This window comes from Peromyscus leucopus, chromosome X, assembly GCF_004664715.2.
Source record: "Peromyscus leucopus breed LL Stock chromosome X, UCI_PerLeu_2.1, whole genome shotgun sequence".
NCBI classification, from domain to species: Eukaryota; Metazoa; Chordata; class Mammalia; order Rodentia; family Cricetidae; genus Peromyscus; species Peromyscus leucopus.
This window is the reverse complement of record NC_051083.1, coordinates 78,158,005-78,175,098: the sequence shown is the minus strand read 5'-3', so window position 1 is coordinate 78,175,098 and position 17,094 is coordinate 78,158,005. Positions and strand designations below refer to the sequence as shown.

General features: G+C 34.2%; 1 protein-coding gene across 2 annotated transcripts in view; it reads right to left on the bottom strand.

Moving 5' to 3' along the window:
- Positions 1-17,094, bottom strand: part of Pcdh11x (protocadherin 11 X-linked) — a 612,116-nt gene that overhangs the window by 386,497 nt on the left and 208,525 nt on the right. The window lies entirely within an intron of this gene.

Genomic DNA, 17,094 nt, shown 5'->3' with positions numbered 1-17,094 from the left:
CATCCCTTTTTTCTTCATTTTTTCCCTTGAAGACTGCTAACACAGATTGCCACTTTGCATTCATTACAATTTTTCTTATATTTATTAATTTATGTTTCCCTTCAATTTTATTTAATTTTTCTAGACGGAGGGTTTAATTACTGACCACTAAGGCACATGCCACTTGTCTGTCCATTATAATTAAAAGTTGTAAATATATCTATACAAAGTAGACTGAGAATTTCTACTAATTCATATAAATCTCATTCAAGAATTAACATTCCACTTCCTTTTATTTCTCACCATTTACAGACAAACATGAATAGAAAGTATAACACTTAATAATTTCTTAATGAAGTCAGGCTTGTTCGTTTAGAATGATTATACTGTATCTAAATTATGTAGCTTTTCCTAAGGTATAAGGAGGTAAGAAAAGCACTATGTGACATTATACATGAATGTTAAATTAGGTTAACTACATTGATGTGCAAGGCACCCTCCTGATGACATAGTATGTTTACAAACATAATTATTCAGTGGGAGTTTTAGGGTCAATTTTTCAAATGACATGTTTGAAAAGAAATACTAACAAATATTTTAAATATATAACAAAATTATCATAGATATTTCTTTGTTGACAAGTACCATATACATATATAAATCAAAGAAGGATGTATATTCATAATTGTTGAGTATAATATGACAAGGAAACAATACATGAACATAACAAGTTCCCTGAATTATTTTAATGAGATTTGTGATTAAGATGTACCATAATCCATTCTGTATACATTATACTTCATAAATGTTAATGGAGAAACTAATAATACTAATTCTGTCTATCTTAAATACTTTGTGCCATGTACAAATCTGATTTATTTTTATCACCTGTCACATTCATAATTGTTACCCTGTAATATACAAGTCAGTTTCTACATTAAAACAATAGCTTCTAGTTACATATTGGTCAACCTTCATTTATGAGTCTAAAAGACAGGATTCTTTCACTAAAATGTCAAAATCAAACTAACAGGCTTATGAACAGAATTGTAAAATATAAAGTGATAAAAAGCATGCTGAACTTACTTCATCAAAATAGAATGCTTTGTCTTACTAATTGCCCATATAAACTGTTCTTATCTCTTCATTTACCCCCAATTTTAGAAAAGTTAGCAAATGTTGCCATTCAAAGCCATAAGTCAACATTAGCAGTATACCTCAATCGTTCTCCATCTTATTTTGGGGGATTTAGGAATACTTTGAAGTGAATGAAAAATATCTTGACAATCTTCATTTTTCCTTTATCTGAATATAGAGATTTTATATAAAAGTGATACCATGCTAGTAAAGCAGAGAACTACATTTTAACTCAAACACTTAAAGTCTTGTTTAGTCACATGTTAGCTGGATATTTTGTTCTGATTTATTAGTTTGCCACTTTTAAATGAAAGATTTTTATGAAACATTAGGATAATGTACACTATTATGGAAAGGAAACCAAAATTTCAATATTCCTGAAGGGCATATGGCTACATAAAACTGTTGGTGGTAGATCTGCGCTGAAGTCTACAAAATCTATAGCAAAATGTAACCTGTGGCTCAAGATATAAAGTAGGTGCCAACTACCTGCATATAAATGGAACATTTGTGGTTGTGAAAGACTGCTGTTTTAAAACAGCAGTATGCATGACCATAAATCCATTTGACATTTATGTAACTGAGTTCTAATCTCAATGTTCCCTGCATGTAGAACAGCAAGAGCCATAAATGTTATTATACATTGCTCATTAATATGCAAAGGTGAGCCTGTATACTCAACACATATTGCCTCAGTTTGTTAATGAGCATTTTATGGACTGTATAACTGTTGAACTACATTGTGATAGAATCATTGAGTTGTTTCTTTAGACACTAAAACCACTAAATTTAAATTTATTTTTATTATTTAAACAATTGTTAATCCATCACATGCATTTAGGAAAATATAAGAGAATGAATTTCAAAAATATACTTCCATTAGTATACATGTATCATCTGTAATTCATCTTCTGAAGAAAATGTACATATATGCATATAGATATGTACATATCATATATGTATTGGTAGTGTTGCCTTTTGAGGAAATTTTCCCCCTAACTCTCACAGCTCTACATGCATTAAAGCAGAATACAGTAAATTATAATGATTAATAAAAAGGACATGAGATAATTAATAAACAAGCTCCATGTTCTCATTTTTAATAAATTCAGCTGAAATCCAGGAAATTGCATTTCCAAAGCTAAAGAATTGATTCCTTCTCACATTTCCTAATCCTTAATACAGCATTCTTTGTCATGTGTACACTATTACCATAAAATAGGCATTTTTAATGTTAAGGTACATTTTCTGAAAAGAATACTCTATGGTTTTATAAGACATATTTGTACTGCAGCTTTCTGCATTTATCTCTATCTCCATTAGTGCTAGCATACTAATATTACTATTGGACTCTATATCTGCTTAAGTTTTAAAGGAATAGTCCTATCATTCAAAAAAAAAAAAACAACAACAACAACAACAACAAAGCAAGTCTTTCTTTGCCTTCTGGAGTATATCTAATAAATTCAATCATTTCATCTACCAGACATGATGAGCCAATTTTAAAGATAAAAACTTATTTTAATTGAGGCAAATGTTGTGGACTCGAAGGGAAACACAATTTCGAGATGATATTACATTTTTATGGATTAATACAAAACTGACCAAAGCCTGAAGAATAACTAAAAATTACAATAATAATTATACAAGTAAGGTTCTCGAATTTTGAAAGTATGTGAAAATAAGTGGGAAGTAGTAGGAGAGAGAGGAGAGGAAATGATAGCAAATACAGTGTACTCATCCATGAAATTCTAAAAAAATGAAAAAGAAAAATCTATTTCAAGTATTATAATCTACTTGTTAAAAATATAGATTATTGAAGGACTAATTTAAACCATTCATATCTGTAAATGCTATATATTGACAACTGCAAAGTGATCATTCAAAATTTTCAAATGGAAATGACTATTATCCCCAGACACTGTGAATATAAAAGTATAGGTATATTATACGATTGAGAGAGAGAGAGAGAGATTATTTAGAAACCTCTTGTAACTAAATATGTATTTTTCATTTTTTGACTGAAAACTATAATAACAATAAAATTACTTTTGTTGTAAGATATGGAATCTATCAACATCTCATTGATTTCTTTTGTATTCAAGGTATGTTTTCAAATACTTATAAGTTTAATTTTATGGCAGAGATCCCTAACTTTTCATGAGAATTACCATAATTAAAACTTTTATATCGGAATAAAAGATGAAAATAAAGCTTGTGTTCCAAAGAGGAATACAATTTGTCCTCTGTACTCATTCAGTTTTCTTAAATATATTGGAACTCAAAATCATTATAAACTTAAAAATCTCATTGCACTTTTCATAAACTGAAGTTGTGTTTCAATGTTAATTGTTCAGTAGTGTTTTACATAAAATGTAATCTACCAATTGTATTAATCTTGTATATTTAAATATGCAGAAAAAAAATCTGTCTCTTTTAGAGATGACTGATTTATACTAGGACAACTTGAGTAATTCTTCAAGGAATCCAAATAATCAGTTTTAACAATTAATTATAATTAGGATTCAAACACGACAATAAAAATAATTGAAAAACAGTTGCATAAATTAATATCTCAGATTTTCTCAATTATAAACTCATTATCAGGAAACTAGGAATGGTGATTTAAAACTATGATTGGGAAAATATGGCAGAATTAAAGAGAAAACTTTTGCATTTTCTAAATCCACAGGAAATTACAGTGTTTTCAGAGAGATGGTTTAGTGGTTAAAAGCACTTGCTGTTCTTGTAGACATTCTAGGTTCATTTCCCAGCACCCAAAGAGCAATTTACAATCACTAGCACACATACAGTGAATGCACACACATTCAGACAGAACACTCATATGCATAAAAACAAGAATAAACATATATACGTCTTTGTGTGTGCATATACAAACACATATACACACACACACACATAAACAGTGTACTGTTTGTGGTGATGCACATCTTTAATCCAAACCCTCAAAAGCAGAGAAAGGTAGAGCTATGTGAGTTTGAGATTAGTGATTTCCAGTGTAGCTAGGACTAAATAGTGGGACTATGTATAAAAAAGTCATAGATTCATAACAGGATTGTTTCCCAATATATCTAAGAGTTGGATATCTATGCAAAGTGAATATAATTGTTCTTTGTTGACCTATCAAACGTACAGAATGCCTCAGAAAATAACTGGATAGACAGAACTAATTAACTAAATTAAAAATGTTATTTGCAGTTACTACTCAATAAGAAAACTGATATTTGAAGCTGTCAGGAACTATTATATCTTGTAAATTCATTTTTTTCTTTCATTATACGTGTGTGTGTGTGTGGGAGAGAGAGAGAGAGAGAGAGAGAGAGAGAGAGAGAGAGAGAGAGAGAGAGAGAGAGAGAAAGCTCTTTATTAGCACTTATTCTGAAAAAAATCTTAGCCTGCTATTGCTATATTCATAACTATCTTTAAATGGTTACAATTCATTTATTCCCACTGAATTCTTTAGCCTAATTGGACAATTCATTTAAGCTGAAATTTTCTCTTATTTATACATACACTTTCAAATAAAGTGTAAAATCAATACTCTTTTAAAGTATTGCTACACGTTTATTTAGAGACAAATACAAATATAATAATAGCTATATCGATTATTTTAAGAAAACATTAATTTCAGAGAAAAATAAATGAATTTTTGGCTAATAACTGGCTTATGATTTGTCTCTTCCAATGATTGGAACTTGAAAGAAAATTTACAGTGCCACAAAATAATAATAATAAAAATTGCTTATAAATATGAATGATATTTTTAAGTTAATCATATACAGCTTTGAATAAAATTGTTTTTATTTGAACATACAGCATTTTAGTATTATGTGTCTAATTCTTATGGATAATTTAAAACCAAAATGAATTGTACATTCTATATCAAGTTTGTCTCTTAGCAGGTGCAAGCATTAGAACTTATATTTACAGGTGCATTACTGGAATTGTACTTTCAAAAGTATTTCCTCTGATACTTAGCTATAAAAAGCCAATTGTGTGGTGCAGGTCACAAAGGGAGACAGAATAGTGCATTGTAACATAATGGTGAAACATCAGTCTGTACTCAAGACTGGCGGAAAAATTGTACCATATTTATGTATGGAAGAAAAATTCCACACACCTGAAAAATTGTGAAAACTAGAGTGCTTAAATATTTCTAAGTGTTATTTATTTATTTTTATATTTATTCAAAATTGATGTGTGCTGATTTGAACTAAAAGTACTTACCTAAACAATTTTGCAAATGGACTCAAATTTTCCCTCTGTTGTTCTTGCTGAATTTTAATTTGTAAAATGTATGTTTAGATAATCCATAGCACCTTGGATTTAATGTCATACTGACATAGATATTTCTAGGAAATAGACATTTTGAACCAGGTATATTTCAGAGACAGGTCTTGGAGCACATCTGTTTGCAATCTAAATAAAATAATATATAATACTTCATTACTTTTAAATATTTTCACTCCGGTTTTAGAAAAAATTCTCCTACACAACTGAAAATATATATTATTTATATGCTAGGGGTTTTTTTTTTGGTTTTTCGAGACAGGGTTTCTCTGTGTAGCTTTGCGCCTTTCCTGGAACTCACTTGGTAGTCCAGGCTGGCCTCGAACTCACAGTGATCCCCCTGGCTCTGCCTCCCGAGTGCTAGGACTAAAGGCGTGCGCCACCACCACCCGGCCGATATATGCCAGGTTTTATTGTTAATATGATATAAGTTTTTAGCTACCGGGATGAATTGATAAATTAATTAGACTAATAATATCCTAGACATAAGAGACTAAATTATAACTTAAGTTTTATTTTTTGATATTAGTATCCAATCATATCCATATCTCCCTACCTAAGATAAGACATCAATTATGGAAATTTCTAATAATTTGAGTAATAATTCCTCCTGTTTCTAAAACAAACATATCATTAGTATGAAACATTTCAATTCATTTTTGCAGAATAATAATTTTATGGAAAAACTTAGAATAGACTTAAACTTTTAATTTATAGTATGAAATATATCAAATTATATCTTGACTAATTTTTCAGTACTCATATCATTCAGTGCTAAGTCATTCTACAAAAGTCCAAAGACACTCTGCATAATTTATGTGATAAGTAGCTAAAATTGGAAGCGTCCACAACAGCTGGAAGTTTCTAATTAATTTTCAGTCTCAACTTTTGATTTCACATATGGACTATGCTTCTGGTAAACAGCTAAAAATGGCCATCTTCTCTACTAAATTTGTTGATAACCTAACCTACGTATTCTACTTCTACTGTCATTCTGCTAAAATGGAGGAAAATTATCCACTTCTAATACAAATATATCAGAGTTAACCTTTCAAAACTGCTTTAAAGATGAAAGATACCTAATATATCATTACAGGCTTATGTGCATACACACAAAATATGAAAGTAATACAATATATAAATAAAATGCAAAATACAGCAGCTGTGACGTTAATACTTTCCAGACATATTAACTTTCCAAGCTGCTCACGGAGAATTAGGCAATAGATCCCATTAACATCAAAGGGTGCCACACAGTGAAATCTCAGAAAACAGCTTAGACAGTGTAAGTGATATCTTGTTAACCACAGAGTTAATTTAGTTCTTAGATTTTTGAAAAATTTTTATAGCTCTTTATATTTTTCCCTATTTGAAATGTTAGACAATATATTAATCAGCAGATATTTGAGAAATGTCATGTTCTGCATTTGATATCATAAGATTAGTAAAGAAAAAATCATTAAATATAATCAGACATAAATATGTTGAATCATTATATATTTAATAGTGTATATTTTGGGTTGCATATATTTCTTACCTTTGCAGTTATCATAATTATAAGAGTGTTGGAATATTTGCAATAGAAATATTGTAAAAGTTAAAATAACTATGAATATTTATAACTCAAAATGTACAAGAATCATGAGAAAAATTATTTTAAATAATCCTAACAAAATATAGAAATGTGATGTAGTTTCAGGAAATATCATTCAGTATCACAAGGCTGATACTTCTCCCCTGTGAAGGGAAGAGCATTGCTACAGACTGATTGAAGTAAAGATTTTCATGTGTATCTTATTACAGGGTATTGACTTTTGAATAGTCCAAAAAATCCACCTAGTAAAAAGCCCCCAAAGTAAATATACTACTTAAGACAGGATTCAATGGCTTTGAACTCAGTGTGGAGCGAAGGATGACTGAACTTCTGATTCAATTTTCCATCACTTCCCAAGCACTGAGATTGCAGGTATTCACACACAATCTCACACACACACACACACACACACACACACACACACACACACACACACATGAATAATAACTACACATTCTGTTAGATTAAAAATAGTCTTGTCAACAAGGTAGGTTTGTAAATTCAAATTTTGTTGAAGAAAATTTACATTTATCTTTTGATTTCAAGTAATATTTATTCTTCTTGGCTATCAAAAACTTAGAGATCATTTTCAGGTTAATCAAAGAAAAATGACTTTTCTACCTAAACACCACAGGTAGAGCATGTAATACAATAAATATCATTTTAATGATTATCAAAAGTATTACAAATTGCCAGAAAATTTTAGCACGTAATTATTTTTTCACTAAATAATACCTCAATTCAGAGCAATGGACAAGTTCTTTTATCCCTCTTCAGTAAAACTACATTCTTGACCCACTCTCAAGATGCAAACCTTAAGGTTACTCAAAAGTTAAGTAGCTATTTTTTAAGTAGCAGGAGATATAACATAATCTAGGATTGAGAGAAATAAAAACAATAAAAAAGAAAGTAAAACACCACTATCATCAGCCATGGTTTTAGAGATGTTAAATTGTTCAATTTATGGCAACTTTATTCCAAAGATTAATATGATTATGGCAGCTCAAGATAAAACCTGCAATTGAAGACACCTGGCACACAGCTTACTCTAAGGCTGATATACCAAGTTCTTCAACATTTCCTAGTGTGATATTGGAAGAAAGCATACTGAAAAAAGACATAGCAACAATCTTTTGGCAATTATTTCTCTCTCAGTTTCTGCCAAGCTGGAAAGAAATGTCACTTATATTTCTTGATTAAATTCATTTCCAAACAAGGACAGACTTTTAGGAAAAGTTTCCAAACAACTCTTCACATGGAATTAATAACAACACAAAGCACTCACTAAGCCAACCTTTGAATGAGCAACTAATAAAAAGACAAAAAATTCCAACAGAAAAAAAAATGATTAAAATAGGAAGCAGTTTCCAGAGACTTTTTAAATAGATATGAATTACAAGCCTGCACTTGGTAAAACTGCTTGATGTGGACAACGTAGGATGGCATTATGTTTTTTTTTTTTTTTTGTAACACAAACATCACTATGTGTTTGAAATGAGTAAATAAAAGAAGCACTTGAAGCTCCAATGTATAAATACTGCCAGCTCAGTGGATTTCTGACATTACAAAAAAAAAGTTTCAAGATTCATGCCCATTCTTTAACTACAGATAAAAAATATACTAAGGGAAGGAAGCAATTATGAGCAGATTTGAATACGGTTGTTTCAGGTCAGCTTTTGGCTTAAATTGCCAACTGCATGTATATTTTAATAAGAATTATGGTGTTTAATGTACACAAAATAAAAATGAAAGTGCGGAGGTAGACGGGCCTGGAGGCGGCAGCCAACAGAGACATTCAGGCCCGGCAGCAACCAGCAGAGACATACAGGCCCAGTGGTGGCCCACAGAAATTGACAGGCCCGGCGGTGGAGACAAGCAGATGCAGGTAGGCCCACAGCAGCGGCCCACAGAGGTAGACGGGCCCGGAGGCAGTGACCAATAGGCAGAGACATACAGGCCTGGTGGCAGCTGGCAGAGACATATAGGTCTGGTGGTGGCTTACAGAGGCAGACAGACCCAGCGGCAGCTGACAGGAACATACAGGCCCGTTGGCAGACTGCAGAGGTAGACAGGCCCGGCGACAGAGACAAGCAGACGCAGCGTGGAACAGGGACGCACCTAACCCCAACACTCGGGGAAGAAGCTATCTCCATGGGACAGAACCAGAACGAATCTGAACACTCCGTCTGAGGACAACCCAGGGCCCAGCTGCTGAGCCTGTGAAACCCAACAACTTGGAGGTGTTGGTGAGACTACCCCACTCAGCTGAAACCCATCTGGGAGAGGATTCAGATGCCTACAGGTTGAAGTCTGAAGAAACAAGATCAGCTGAGGAGTTGACGAATGAACAAATTGTGACCTGGGAACACAGAAGAAGGCGCTGTCCAGCCACCAAACCAGATCACCAGAATCATAAGTATATACTTCACCGACTGAGATCAGCTGCCCCTGAAGAAATAGCCCAATAGCACCAATTTAACCAAGAACTCCTACTAAACCAAGACTAAAAATTAGAACAAGAGAGGAACTCTCAGACCCAGACACCACCTGCACCGCACAGAGGAAGAGATGAGTAGACGCCAGTGCAAAAATACAGGCAACAATATAAAGACCTATATGGCAACATCAGAACTTAGTGATTCTACACCTGCAAGACCTGAACATACCAAGACAGAAGAAACAGAAGAAATCAACCCTAAAAATGACTTTAAGAAGATGATAGAGGGCCTTAAAGAAGAAATAAAACATTCCCTCAAAGAGGAAATAAAACTTTCCTTAAAGAGGAAATGAAAAACTCCCATAAAGAGGAAATAAAAACTTCCCTTAAAGAGGAAATGAAAAGCGCCCTTAAAGAAATGGAAGAAAAAACGAACAAAAAATGGGAAGAAATCAAATCAAGCCAAGAAAAAGCAATTAAACAGATGAAAGAAACATTCCAAGATCTGAAAAATGAATTTGAGACAATAAAGAAAACACATGATGAGGGAATGCTGGAAATAGAAATCCTGACTAAACAGACAGGAACTACAGAAACAAGCATAACCAACCAATTGCAAGAGATGGAACAGAGAATCTCTGACACTGAAGACACAATAGAGAAAATAGATTCGTCAGTCAAGGAAAACACTAAAGACAAAAAAGTTGTAACACAAAACATCCAGGAAATTTGGGACACCATGAAAAGACCAAACCTAAGAATAAAAGGGATAGAAGAAGGAGAAGAATACCAACTCAAAGTCAAAGAAAATATATTTAACAAAATCAAATAAGAAAACTTTCCTAACCTAAAGAAAGAAATACCTATGAAGATACAAGAAGCTTATAGAACACCGAATAGGCTGGATCCAAAAAAAAGTCCCCTTGCCACATAATAATCAAAACACTAAACACACAGAACAAAGAAAAAATATTAAGAGGCACAAAGGAAAAAGACCAAGTAACATATAAAGGCAAACCCATCAGAATAACACCAGACTACTCAATAGAGACTATGAAAGCTAAAAGATCATGGACAAATCTCATGCAGACACTAAGAGACCACGGATGCCAACCCAGACTATTATACCCAGCAAAACTCTCAATCACCATAGGTGGAGTAAACAAAATATTCCAGGATAAAACCAGATTTAATCAATACCTGTCCACAAACCCAGCCCTAGAGAAAGCACTAGAAGGGAAAATCCAACCCAAAGAAGATAAACACATCCATGAAAAATCAAGAAATAGATAATCCCACACCAACATACACCACAGAAGGACAACACAACACAACCACAAAAAATTACAGAAATTAACAATCACTGGTCATTAATATCCATCAATATCAACTGTCTCAACTCACCTATAAAAAGACACAGGCTAACAGAATGGATAAGAAAACAGGACCCATCCATCTGTTGCATACAAGAAACACACCTTAACTTCAAAGACAGACACTAACTACGAGTAAAGGGCTGGGAAAAGGCTTTCCAAGCAAATGGACCTAAGAAACAAGCTGGTGTAGCTATCCTAATATCTAATAAAATAGACTTCAAACTAAAATCAATCAAAAGAGATCAGGATGGACATTACATATTTATCACAGGAAAAATCCACCAAGATGAAGTCTCGATTCTAAACATTTATGCTCCAAATACAAAAGCACCCACATTCATAAAAGAAACACTACTAAAGTTTAAAATGCATATCAAACCCCACACATTAGTAGTGGGAGATTTTAACACACCAGTCTCACCAAAAGACAGATCTACCAGACTGAAACTTAACAAAGAAATAAAGGACCTAACAGATGTTATGACTCAAATGGACCTAATAGATATCTACACAATATTCCATCCTAACACAAAAGAATATACCTTCTTCTCAGCACCCCATGGAACCTTCTCAAAAACTGACCACATGCTTGGACACAAAACAAATCTCAACAAATACAAAAAAAATGGAATAACCTCCTGTATCTTATCAGACCACCATGCCTTAAAGTTAGACCTCAACAACCACAAAAATTATAGAAAACCCACAAACTCATGGAAACTGAATAATGCCCACCTGAAACATCAATGGGTCAAGGAAGAAATAAAGAAAGAAATTAAAGATTTCCTAGAATTCAATGAAAATGAAAGTACAACATACCCAAACTTATGAGACACTATGAAAGCAGTGCTAAGAGGAAAATTCATAGCTCTAAATGCACACATAAAGAAGATGGAGCAATCCCATACCATTGAATTAACAACACAACTGAAAGCTCTAGAACAAAAAGAAACAAACTCACCCAGGAGAAATAGATGCCAGGAAATAATCAAATTGATGGCTGAAATCAATGAAATAGAAAACAAGAGAACAATACAAAAAAATCAATGAAACAAAGAGTTGGTTCTTTGAAAAAATCAACAAGATAGACAAACCCCTAGCCAAATTAACCAAAAGGCAAAGAGAGAGCACCCAAATTTCACAAAATCAGAAATGAAAAGGGAGACATAACAACAGACAATGAGGAAATCCAGAGAATCATCAGATCATACTTCAAAAACCTGTACCCCACAAAAAATGGAAAACCAGGAAGATATGGACAATTTTCTGGATAAATACCACATACCAAAATTAAATCAAGAGCAGACAAACCATTTAAATAGACCAATAACCCCTAAAGAAATAGAAACATTCATCAAAAGTCTCCCAACCAAAAAAAGCCCAGGACCAGACGGTTTCAGTGCAGAATTCTACCAGACTTTCAAAGAAGAACTAATACCAATACTCTTCAAAGTGTTCCACACAATAGAAACAGAAGGAACACTACCAAACTCTTTTTATGAGGCTACAATTGCCCTGCTACCCAAACCACACAAAGATGCAACAAAGAAAGAGAACTACAGACCAATCTCCCTCATGAACATTGATGCAAAAATACTCAACAAAATATTGGCAAACCGAATCCAAGAATACATCAAAACAACCATCCATCACGACCAAATAGGATTCATCCCAGGGATGCAAGGATGGTTCAACATATGAAAATCAGTCAATGTAATATACCATATAAACAAACTGAAAGAAAAAAAACACATGATTATCTCCTTAGATGCTGAAAAAGCCTTTGACAAAATCCAACACCCCTCATGATAAGGTCTTAGAAAGATCAGGAATGCAAGGAACATTTCTAAACATAATAAAAGCAATTCATAGCAAGCCAACAGCAAACATCAAATTAAATGGAGAGAAACTCAAAGCCATACCACTAAATTCAGGAACAAGACAAGGCTGTCCACTCTCCCCATATTTATTCAATATTGTACTGGAAGTTCTAGCTATCGCAATAAGACAACAAAAGGAGATCAATGGGATACAAATTGGCAAGGAAGAAGTCAAACTTTCACTATTTGCAGATGATGTGATAGTATACATAAGTGACCCCAAAAACTCTACCAGGGAACTCCTACAGCTGATAAACTCCTTCAGTAAAGTGGCAGGATACAAGATCAACTCAAACAAATCAGTAGCCCTCCTATACACAAATGATAAAAGGGCTGAGAAAGAAGTCAGAGAAACATCACCCTTTACAATAGCCACAAATAATATAAAATACCTTGGGATAACACTAACTAAACAAGTGAAGGATATTTTTGATAAGAACTTTAAATCTCTAAAGAAAGAAATTGAAGAAGATATCAGAAAATGGAAGGATCTCCCATGCCCATGGATAGGTAGGATTAACATAGTAAAAATGACAATCTTACCAAAAGCAATCTACAGATTCAATGCAACCCCCATCAAAATCCCAACACAATTCTTCACAGACTTGAAAAGAAAAATACTCAACTTCATATGGAAAAACAAAAAACCCAGGATGGCTAAAAGAATCCTATATGATAAAGCAACCTTTGGAGGCATCACCATCCCTGACCTCAAACTCTACTATAGAGCTATAGTAATAAAAACAGCTTGGTACTGGTATAACAACCGACATACGGACCAATGGAATTGAATTGAAGACCCTGACATTAATCCATGCACATATGAACACCTCTTTTTTGACAAAGGAGCCAAAACTGTACAATGGAAAAAAGAAAGTATCTTCAACAAATGGTGCTGGCATAACTGGATGTCAATATGTAAAAGATTACAAATAGATCCATATCTGTCACCATGCACAAAACTCAAGTCCAGGTGGATCAAAGACCTGAACATAAATCCAGTTACACTAAACTTAATAGAAAAGAAAGTAGGAAGCACTCTTGAACGTATTGGCACCGGAGACCATTTCCTAAATAAAACACCAACAGCACAGACCCTGAGCAAAACAATTAATAAATGGGACATCTCAAAATTGAGAAGCTTTTGCAGGGCAAAAGACACAGTCAATAAGACAAAAAGACAGCAAAGACAGCCAACAGAATGGGAAAAGATCTTCACCAACCCCACGTCTGACAGAGGATTGATCTCCACATTATACAAAGAATTCAAGAATCTAGACATCAAAATACTGAACAGTCCAAATAAAAAATGGGCTAAAGAGCTAAACAGAGAATTCACAAAACAAGAACTACAAATGGCTGAAAGGCATTTAAAGAAATGCTCAACATCCTTAATCATCAGAGAAATGCAAATCAAAATGACTCTGAGACACCACCTTACACCTGTCAGAATGGCTACGATCAAAAACACCAATGACAGCCAATGTTGGAGAGGATGTGGAGCAAAGGGAACACTCCTCCACTGTTGGTGGGAATGTAAACTTGTACAACCACTGTGGAAATCAGTATGGCGGTTTCTCAGAAAATTAGGAATCGAACTACCTCAAGACCCAGCCATCCCACTCTTGGGCATATACCCAAGGAATGCTAATTCATACCATAAAGATACATGCTCTGCTATGTTCATAGCAGCACTATTTGTAATAGCCAGAACCTGGAAACAACCTAGATGCCCATCAACGGAAGAATGGATGGAAAAAATGTGGTACATATATACAATGGTGTACTACTCAGCAGAGAAAAACAATGAAAGCATGAAATTTGCAGGCAAATGGATGGAACTAGAAAAAATCATCCTGAGTGAGGTAACCCAAACCCAGAAATACAATCATGGTATGTACTCACTCATAAGTGGATTCTAGATATAAAATAAACAACAATAAGACCACAGCCCATAGAACCATAGAGGCTATATATATAGTATGGAGGTCCCTAGGACGACTGTGGCTTATAATAAATTTCGGTTTTACTCAATTATTGAAAAAAAATAGCCAAATGAATGGAAACACATGAACTATGAACCAAAGGCTGAGGGGCCCCCAGCTGGATCAGGCCCTCTGAATAGGTGTGACAGTTGATTGGCTTGATCAGTTTGGGAGGCAACTAGGCAGTGTGACCAAGTCCTGTGCTCATTGCATGAGTTGGGTGTTTGAAACCTGGAGCTTATGCAGGGACACTTGGCTCAGTCTGGGACGAAGGGACTGGACCTGCCTGGACTGAGTCTACCAGGTTGATTGCAGTCCTCGGGGGAGGATTTGCCCTGGAGGAGGTGGGAATGGGGGGTAGGCTGGGAGTAAGGGGAGGGTGTGGGAGGGGGGAGAATAGGGGAACCTGTGGCTGATATTTAGAACTGAATGGTGTTGTAAAGTAAAATAAAATAAAATAAAATAAAATAAAATAAAATAAAATAAAATAAAATAAAATAAAATAAAAATGAAAGTGCATAAGGCAAATTCCTGTTTCTGCGCAGAAGCAGGTAGGCCAAAATGCAGTTGTTCACCTCTCTCTCCATTCCTCCAAATCTTAGGAACAGAGAGAGAGAGAGGTCTCAACCCTAAGTCTGTATCAGACCACCAGCTTCTGCCTCTCTTTCTTCTCTGACCCAATCTCCAGGTGATTACACAGATCTTCCCCTGAAATCTCCCCTGTCCCAGGCCTCACTCCCAGCACTCTGTGGGAACCAATAGGCCAACAAACTGGAAATCTTCACCTCTCTCTCATATCTGTTGTTTTATCTGCTGAGGCTTTTCTGTCATCCTTAGCAGAATGACTTTTTAACAACAGCCATTAAGTCTCTTAATCACTCTGTGGGGTGTTTTCCTCAGTGTTGACAGTGAATAATTGAACCAAATTTGACATTGGAGCCTGTGAGATCTCCCTCCCCAAGGCATTTTCCGATGACAAAGGGTTACTTACCTTGCCTGTCCAATATTGATCTGCATTCATTAGTCCAATGCCAGCCTTTGCCACACTTTCTGCAAATTCCAGAAGGCTGGGGCTTTCTGTTTGGATTATCTCTGGAAAAAGCATTGTTTCTAGGAATGCCTTGCCTGTAATCCCTTTTCAGATGATCTTATTTACCACAATTAAAATATTTTATCTTTTTATTGAATTTTTAGAAATCACTTCTCCTATCCTAGTTTCATTATAAGTGTAAGATCTGATATCAGCTGTATTTATGATCCATCCATCTATAGGTGCCAATCTTGCCTTTGAAGGCCTAATCACATTTTTGCATTCTAAATTGGAATTTTCAAAAGCCAAAGATTCAATTAATATTCATCTACCTTCTGAATCTGATATCATACTATTTATAGCTGAAATCAATATTTGTTAAAAAAAAATCAGTGAAGGCTTTTTTGGGGGCCTTGTATAATTTTAGTAAATAACTCAGTCCTCTTTCCTGATTCTTCAACTCTGTCTCAAACATTCAAAGCTGCTGTACAGCATAGAACCAAGATGTGATCATTAAATGTAGACTGTTTTTGCACATCAGCATACTGACCCTCACTGAGAGGCTGATATTGGGAAATTTCCATACCTCTAGTCCTACTTTGTTGTTCAATGGTCCTAGTATTTTCTATGGCCCTTTAGGATTAAGGGAAAAAGCAGTCTTGTATTTAGCTCTTCTTCTGTATCCCCCAAGCTAAAGATAAGCATTTAAATGTTAATTATAACTCCATATCAACACAAAGTATTTTCAGAAGATTAAAATTCAAAATTTGCCGGGCGGTGGTGGTGCACGCCTTTAATCCCAGCACTCGGGAGGCAGAGCCAGGCGGATCTCTGCGAGTTCGAGGCCAGCCTGGGCTACCAAGTGAGTTCCAGGAAAGGCACAAAGCTACACAGAGAAACCCTGTCTCGAAAAACCAAAAAAAAAAAAAAATTCAAAATTTATTTATCCTAGAAATAGAGGTAGAGTGATAATTTGCATTTGCTTACATTATTTAAAATCCAAATAGATTTGAAACAAAAACACTTATTGAAATATTATTGTCATGTTTTCCAGATATTTAATACATATAGGATATCATCCAGTGATGCTAAATGCATTTCAGTAGCAAAATGTTAATATGTCTGAAATGAGGGTTTATGAATAAGATATTCACCTTTAAATTTAACTTTAATCAAAACAGGAAGATTTGGGACAAAAAATAAGAAATAAAGTAGTGTGCTTAAGTAAATGTATGTTTAATTATTTATAGCAGGTAATAAAGTAACTAAATCAGAAATGTAAAAAAATTATGTACTGGTCAAAAACTGCAGTTTAAAAATTTTAGAGGGTCAATCTCTTACATATCATCATATACTTTTTTCCAC